This window comes from Galeopterus variegatus, unplaced genomic scaffold (assembly GCF_000696425.1).
Source record: "Galeopterus variegatus unplaced genomic scaffold, G_variegatus-3.0.2 Scaffold1800, whole genome shotgun sequence".
Taxonomy (NCBI): domain Eukaryota; kingdom Metazoa; phylum Chordata; class Mammalia; order Dermoptera; family Cynocephalidae; genus Galeopterus; species Galeopterus variegatus.
Window position 1 is genome coordinate 124341 of NW_007727911.1, and position 8543 is coordinate 132883.

General features: G+C 43.2%; 1 pseudogene; it reads left to right on the plus strand.

Moving 5' to 3' along the window:
• The first annotated feature begins 5065 nt into the window (after window positions 1-5065).
• On the plus strand, window positions 5066-5866 carry LOC103595614 (annotated as a pseudogene).
• The last annotated feature ends 2677 nt before the right edge of the window (window positions 5867-8543 follow it).

Consider the following 8543-nt stretch of genomic DNA (forward strand, 5'->3'; position numbering starts at 1 on the left):
TCCATCAAATCATCAGGAAAGATCAACCTCCAGAGAAAAGAAGAAAATGCGAGGTCACCACACCTGGACAGACTTTTTTACAAGATAACATCTGCCTCTCAGCTCTCAGGCTCATTCCCTAATAATCATTCACTGTCCTTCAAAAGAACTGTCTACATTCCCCTTCTCCCCTCTCCACTATGAAAACTGGCATATATACTTCTACACCCCACTGGGTTACTGGGAAATTACTCTCTTGCAATTCCCCTGTGCATTGCCCCTTCCCAACACATTAAAATAAAATTTGTTATGCCTTTTCTTTATAATAATATGTGTTTATCAGTTGATGTTTCATAGAACTTTCAGGGAACTGAAGGAGAAGTCTTCCCTTGGTCTCTATAGAGAGCCATCTGCTTCTGTCTTGCCTTGTCTCCATTCTGTGGTGGCTTTCTCTAGATGTGACTTATTGTGATCCTCAAGTATGCTGGCCTCTGTCATGTCTGCTGTCTGTGCTTATACTGAGTTGTCTGTGATTCTGCCATGCCTCAAGTGGGCAGTACATCAGGTCAGCCTGCTCCATCCTTGTCCCAATCACTCATTCCAATCTGCTGGCCTTCATTAGCCCCTCCACACCCTTCTTATGAGTGTAGGGAAGAGGTATTAGTTAGTATTCTTTCTCCAAAGAAACAGAGCCAATAGGGAGTGTCTGTGTGTGTGTATGTGTGTGTGTGTGAGTGTCTGTGTGTTTATGTATTTACTCATTTTAAGAAACTGGCCCAAATAATTAAGGAGGCTGGCAAGTCCAAAATCTGCAGAGTAGGCCAGCAGGCCGGAGACTCAGGAACAGCCATGTTGCAGTTCAAGTCTGAAGGCTGGCTGCTCCTAGGATTTCCTCTTGCTCTTCTGTTCTACTGAGGCCTTCAACTGATTGGATGAGGCCCACCCACATCATGAAGAGTAAATCTGCCTTACTCAGAATCTACTGATTTATGTATTTTTTAATTCTTTTGGTGGCTGACTGGTATGGGGATCTGAATCCTTGACCTTGGTGTTACAACATCACACTCTAATGAATTGAGCAAACTGGCCAGCCCAAAATCCACTGATTTAAATGTTAATCTCATCCCAAACACCCTCACAGAAACATGCAGAATAATGTTTGACCAAACATCCAGTTACTGTGGCCCATCTAAGTCAACACACAAAATTGACCATCACAGCTTAGGCTATTCTGCATTCTGCTCTCACACCCATTGCTGTGATCTTTTTGAGACTGCCAACTACCATAGTTCTAGAGAAGGCCGCATTTGGATTCTGTTCTACTGCACTGAGGTGGAGGGAACAGGGGACTTTTCAATGGTGCACAGACCAGCTCTACTCTTGGATCCTCAACCCCTACCCTCAATTCAGCCCGAGAGTGGGACAAGGGAGTGTGAATCTCTTAGTGCATCTGGCTTCAAACACTTCTTCCTTCCCCCGCCAGGAGGCTTTTATTGGGGCTGAGGCTGGGGTGGTAGAATGGGAAGATATTGGGATGTAGGTGACTGGTTCAGACTACTTTTCTTTTCAAATCTTTCACATACCTGTGTCAGAGCTATTGAAATTAAAAGCAGAGAATTGTGTGCTTGTCTTTAGCCCTGGTTTGATGATGCTGTTTTGGGAAAGTTGGCACCCCAAAGTTAGGGATAATGGGGAAAAGAAAACACACTGACACCTAGTTGAAACTTCATCCTATTATTTCACCAACTCTCTCTCTCTCTCTCATTGGTTAAATAATATACATATAATCACATATATATGATTATATATATCATCAACTATGCAAATATTGTATTTTTCTTTTTCCTCTACTTTCTTGAACTTAGCTACAGGGTCTGAAAAAACAGTGTCCTTACCTTTTCAGATTGACTCAAAAGTCTTACGGGGGAATTTTAGGCAACATGAGAGAGGTAGGCTGGTGGAGAAGATATTTTAGCCAAGAAGAGAGTCTCATTTCTTTTTTTCCTTTCTTTCTTTTTTTTTATTATCTGACCGGTAAGGGGATCGCAACCGTCAGCATGGTGTGGTCCGCACCACGTTCAGCCAGCGAGCGCACCGGCCATCCCTATATAGGATCTGAACCCACAGCCTCGGCGCTACCAGCACCGCACTCACCCGAGCGAGCCACAAGCGAGAGTCTCATTTCTATAGTTGAAGAATTAAATTAATAAATTAAAATACTATTGGATAGAAATAAACCATACATCAAGATAAATAAAATGACTGAGTAAAGACTGATCATGAAAAAGGAAAGCCCTTAATTCTTTGAGCTGGAACAATTCCAATCAGATGAGGAACAGCTGAATTACGTGTAAACCTTACACTTTGACACCAGTCATTTATTTTTTTACCACTGTAAAGGCAAAGTTGCACACCATAGGATGAAGGAGCATACCTTTGTAAGATAAAAACTGTGAGAAAATCAGATGCATAAGTACTAAGTTTAAGAAATGTTTTAAAAGTATCCTAAAATAGGCTAGCTTGTTAGCTCAGTTGGTTAGAGCGTGGTGCTGATAACAACAAGATGCAGGGTTTAGATCCCTGTACTAGCCAGCTGCCATTCCCCCCCCCCCAAAAAAAAGGTTAAAATAATTTAAAGAAAAGTATTGTAGTGTTATGGCCATATTTGGGCATAAAGTGAAACTGAAATGCAAGGGTGCAAATTGCTCTCTTTTTGACTAAACCATAGGCTATCAGTAAGATGGAACTGCTGAGTTAAAAAGAAAATAACTCCACCAATCCTACTATTGCCAAATGTCCAGATCTTAACAAGCATATTTAGAAAACAATTTTGAGCAATATATAAACTTCAGGTAGCTATGCTATGAGAACAATGACATAGAGCTGACATAGAGCTGAGGAAAAAAGAAACAAACAAACAAACAAACAAACAAACAAACAAACCCCCCAAAAACTCCTAGGCTCTTTTTAAAACACAAAAATCAAAATCAGAGTTGGAAGAGATTGTGGATAGCCACCTTCTTTTTTTTTTATTTTATTTTTTAAAGATGACCGGTAAGGGGATCTTAACCCTTGACTTGGTGTTGTCAGCACCACGCTCACCCAGTGAGCAACCGGCCATCCCTATATGGGATCCAAACCCATGGCCTTGGTGTTATCAGCACCGCACTCTTCCGAGTGAGCCACAGGCCAGCCCTGTGGATAGCCATCTTCTGAAATGTGATTTATTCTTACACTTTTATGATAATTGGAAAAAGGGTCAATTTTGCAAAGTGTTTTAAATGAAACAACCTGGCCAAGAATAAGAGCATGCATTCATTTATTTCTTCATTCATCCATTCAGCAAACATATTGAACAGATATTGTTTAGCAATTTTTTTTCATTTTCTACCATAGTATACTCAGCTATCTGCCAGCTGTCACTTCCCTCTCCTGGGACAAAAGTGGGTTACTGCTAGCTTTCAGTCTCTCCTCTCCCTTTCCCTGCCTTCCCACCCCCATCCAACTTTGGGCCCCTTCTGCCCAGATCTCTTGGGTATCTTGTATTTTTCTGCTCCAGATCCAAATGACATACATAAGTAGGACAAATGTCAAGTAAGTTTTCTATGTGTAGTGAGGTAGCTTGTATTGTAGGAGTATGGAGAAAAGGAACGATGGCATGGAATGTGGAGGCTTGGTGGGGATACACATGGCCTAACCAACAATTAGGATATGTGTCCTGACAAGTAAGTGAAGGTTTACAGGAAAAACAAGGCACGATATTTGAAATCACCATTATCCTAATAAATGCAGAAATACTGTCACCAAATTTACATAATGTCTGTTACTTCTTTTCTAATTCATGAAGGAAAAAAAAATTTTTTTTTAAATATCTTTATTGATATTTAAATCACATACCATAAAGTTCACCCATTGAAAGTGTACAATTCAATGTACATTCACAGGGTTGTGCAATCATCATCACCATTTAGTTATAGAATATCTTCATCTTTCCTAAAAACAAACCATTAAAGCCAGCCTGTGGCTCACTCGGGAGAGTGCAGTGCAGATAACACCAAGGCCATGGGTTCAGATCCTATATAGGGATGGCCGGTTTGCTCACTGGCTGAGCGTGATACTGACAACACCAAGCCAAGGGTTAGGATCCTCTTACTGGTCATTTGACAAAACAAAAGAAAACAAAACAAAAAAACCCCAAACCATTAGCTATTACTCCTCGTTCTCCCCTATTCCCAGCCCTAAGTATCCACTAATCAACTTCTTGTCTGTTTTGATTTTATTTCATATCAAGAATCAAATGGAATCATATAATTTATGGTGTTTGTGACTGTTTTTTTTTTCTCATTTAGCATAATGTTTTCAAGGTGCATTTATGTTTAGCATGTATCAATATTTCATTCCTTTTTATTGCCTAATAATATTCCATTGCATAGACATACCACATTTTATATTGCCATTCATTAATCTATGGGCATTTGGATATTTTCTACTTTTTGGCCATTATTAATAATGCTGCTATAAACATTCATGTACAAGCTTTTGCATATGTTTTCATTTGTCTATGGTATATATCTAGGAGTAGAATTTCTAGATCATATGGCAACTCAATGTTTAACTTTTTGAGGAACAGTTGTTTTCCACAGCAGCTGCACCATTTTAAATTCCCAGCAGCAATGCACTGAGGGTTCCAAGTTCTCCACATCCTTGCTAACACTTGTTATTGTCTGTTTCTTTGATTATTGCCCTTCTAGTGGGTGTGAAGTGGTGTTTCATTGTGTTTTTGATTTGCATTTCTTAATGGCAAATTATGTTGAGCATCTTTTCAAGTGCTTGTTTTGCATGCTGGCCAGTAAGGGGATCTGAACACTTGTCCTTGATGTTATAAGTACCACACTCTCCCAAGTGAGCTAACCAGCCAGCCCCCTTCTGTGCATATTAGTAAACATGATGCTTCATGAAGGAAAATTTTGGAGGTGATGGGATTTCAGGAATTATTTGAATGAAGAGAGCTGGACAAACAGTAGGAAAGAATAGGAGAGAGGCAGAAGCAACGAGGAGACGGGAGTGACCTGAGCACACAGCCACCATGAGCCTCCTCAACAAGTCCAAGAGTGAGATGACCCCCGAGGAGCTGCAGAAGTGGGAGGAGGAAGAATTTAACACTCCACTCTCAGTGCTCACGCAGTCAGTCAAGAACAACACCCAGGGGGCCGGCCCGGTGGTGCACTGCTACAGTGCGCCGCTTGGGAAGTGTGGCGGCGCTCCCCCCGAGGGTTCGGATCCCACATACAGACCTGCCGCTCACTGGCTGAGCGAGGAGCGGGGGCAACACCGAGGGTTGCGATCCCGTTGCCGGGCCCGGTCCGGTACGGGCACGACACTGAGGGTTGCGATCCGTTGCCGGTCACGAAAAAAGACAAAAAAAAAAAAAAAAAAAAAAAGAACAACACCCAGGGCCGAGCCCGTGGCGCACTCAGGAGAGTGCAGGGCTGGGAGCGCAGCAACACTTCCGCTGCGGGTTCGGATCCTATATAGGAATGGCCGGTCTGCTCACTGGCTGAGCGCATGTGGGCAACACCACACCAAGGGTTGCGATCCCCTTACCGGTCATGAAGAAGACAAAAAAAAAAAAAAAAAAAGGAACAACACCCAAGTGCTCATCAACTGCCAAAACAAGAAACTCCTGGGCTGCGTGAAGGCCTTCGACAGGCGCTGCAACATGGTGCTGGACAACGTGAAGATGTGGACTGAAGTTCCCAACAACCGCAAGGGCAAGAAGAAGTCCAAGCCAGTCAACAAGGACCGCTACATCTCCAAGATGTTCCTGTTCCTGCGCCGGGACTCGGTCATCGTGGTCCTGCGGCATCCGCTTACTGCTGACAAGTAGGGGTTCCCTCCCCGCTGTCAGAACTCATCCCCCACCTTGCAAAGACTGCCCTTCGTGATGGGAATAATAAAGTCTTGTGTGATTTTTTCTAGTGGTAAAAAAAAAAAAAAAAAAAAAAAGTAGGGAAGAAACAGTACTTCCATCTACAGAGTCAGGTATGGGAAAAACCAAGAAAATAGGAGGTGTGCATTTAGTAAGGCATCTGACCTAAAATGTGCACAATTGCTGAAGGCTAACAGATTTTCCATTGTTTTTCATTGCTTTTGATTGAAGACACGGGATTACTATTAGTAAGAGTTACTATTTAGCCATCATATATTACATGTCTAACATATTGCATATATTCTTTTATGTAGTCTTTACAATCCCCCAGCAAGTAGGAATCATTCCCATTTTCCTAAGAGGAAACCAAGGAATAACTTCCTTAAAGTTACACAGTTATCAACAGCAAATCCTCAGCTATAGGAATGCAATGTATTTGTTTCAGGTAGTAAGATACAATGTGAGTTTCCTAAAAGAATATGAGATTGAGGGACTCATCAAAAGAAAGCTTCATGAGGTTAAGAGCAGTAGAGATCATGGCTGAAATCACTTGACATACCATCTTAAAACTTCACAAATAGGGTTTGGATCCCTGTACTGGACAGCCTAAACAAACAAACAAAAAACCAACGACAAAAAAACCCAAGCACTTCAAAAACGGACAGAAAATAATTTTGAAAGAAAATTTCCATGTAGTGTTTTTTTTTTTTTTGTCTTTTTCATGACCGGTAAGGGAATCACAACCCTTGGCTTGGTGTCGCCCACGGGGTCGGCCCTCCATGTAGTGTTTTAAAGATTGAGGTAAAAGGGAGCAAGAAATGAAAACTGTAAAGCCAATGGATTAACCACACTATTAGTCAAGGGGAAAGGACCTCAACCCAGTGAGTGAGAGCAGATCTACATTCCAATCCTGATTCCACAGCGTTGGACCCAGCACTCTTTTCTTTTTTTGGCCAGTTTGGGGATCCGAACCCGTGACCTCAGTGTTACAAGTCTGTGCTCTAACCAACTCAGCAACTTGCCAGCCCAGCCCTCACCTTCTTTAAGCCTCATTTCCTCTTTAGTAATTTGTGGTTTTTTGATTTTTGGCGGCTGGCCTGTACTGGGACCCTTGATCTTTGTGTTATAAAACCTCTCTCCCACCGGACCTCCTTGTCAGTAATTTGAATTTTCAAGATCCCTTTAAATTATTTATATTATTTTAACTCAAATTAAAATCGAAGCTTTTCAACTGTAATTCTCAACGAAGTGAAAGAAGGAAGTATTTTAGGCAACAGGACAGGAACTAGAACGGTAAGTAAGGAGAGTATCATCATTTGCAGAGTGCCAAAAGTTCAGCGGGATGAATATACGTGCAGCCCAGTGCTCTTCACCAATTCTTATGTACGTTAATTGATTAACAGTTAAAGAACGTCCTGCTCTCCATTTCTGCTATTATTAAGGTAACTAACCTTTAATTATAGAAGCGTTCCTATTAGGTTGTGAGGTGGTCACCTACGCTATAGTTACGGGCTAGGTTCTGGAGACAATTAGCAAGCACCCTGGGTTCAAATGCAGTCCTGTCGTCTGCTCGGCGGCCTTAAGGAAATTAAGCTATAAAATGGATGAATTTGCAAAAATAAATAATCCATTTTCCACACCACAGGGCGTTGTGAAGACGGATAATCCATGAAAATCCCAGCGCAGGGCACATAGTAAGTCCCAATGAACGTTAGCCTAAAAGTTAAAAACTTTTCAAAGGGATTAATGGACTTCTATTAGGACGAGCTCCTAACAACATACTGAGGGACCTCCTTTACAAGCAAAAAGTTATTTCAACTTAAATTTTCATACATTCAGATTTTTAGGCATCTGATTTTGATGAGGTAGGACAACAGCTTGTGCTCCTATTTACTCAGTCATATGCTAATCAAATCATTTGTGAGCTGTTTTTGATTTTACAAACCCTTAAATTGTTAGGAAACAAACGGATCGGGGACAGCCCATCAGGATTGGCAGCAAATAATTTAAAATCAGGGTTGCTAATTTTTCTGTGATAATAAGTCGGCTTCAAAACACAAGTATGTCAATTTTGTGATACACCGTTGCCCATCCCAGAGAAAAATAAAGGCTTGCATTGGGAACCAGCAAGCAGGAAGTTTTGAACGTCGGACTCTAGAGAGGCCGGGCCTCCAGGCCGTTCCCCCAGCTCTCTCGCCGGGCGGGAGATAAGGTCACGGTGTCCGCCGTAGCCCGGGCCTCTTCGAGTTTCGCCTGTGGCTGCTTGGAACGTTGACTTTTGAATTTCCCTGAACCGCCGATTGTGGGCGGCGGCGCGGACCCGCCCCGGAAACCTCCGGGCTCTTTCCCGCCACTCGCAGGCCCGGCCCCCCAAGAGTCCCCGCGGGCTGGCGGGAGGGCCTGGCAGGCGCTGGGCCCTGGGCAGAAAGGAGGGCAGGCCCGGACGCCCTTCCTCACCGCCTCAGCCTGTCCCGGCCACACCCAGCCCTCCACGCCTAGCCGACGGTTGTCTGAGGGTACGATTTTGAATTTACAGACCGGGCCACCCAGCCGCAAGTGCGTGCCGGCCGCTCCCCATTGGCCGGCGGCGGTCACGTGGAGGCGCCGGCGCGCGCCCGCCATGTTGGGGAGCGCG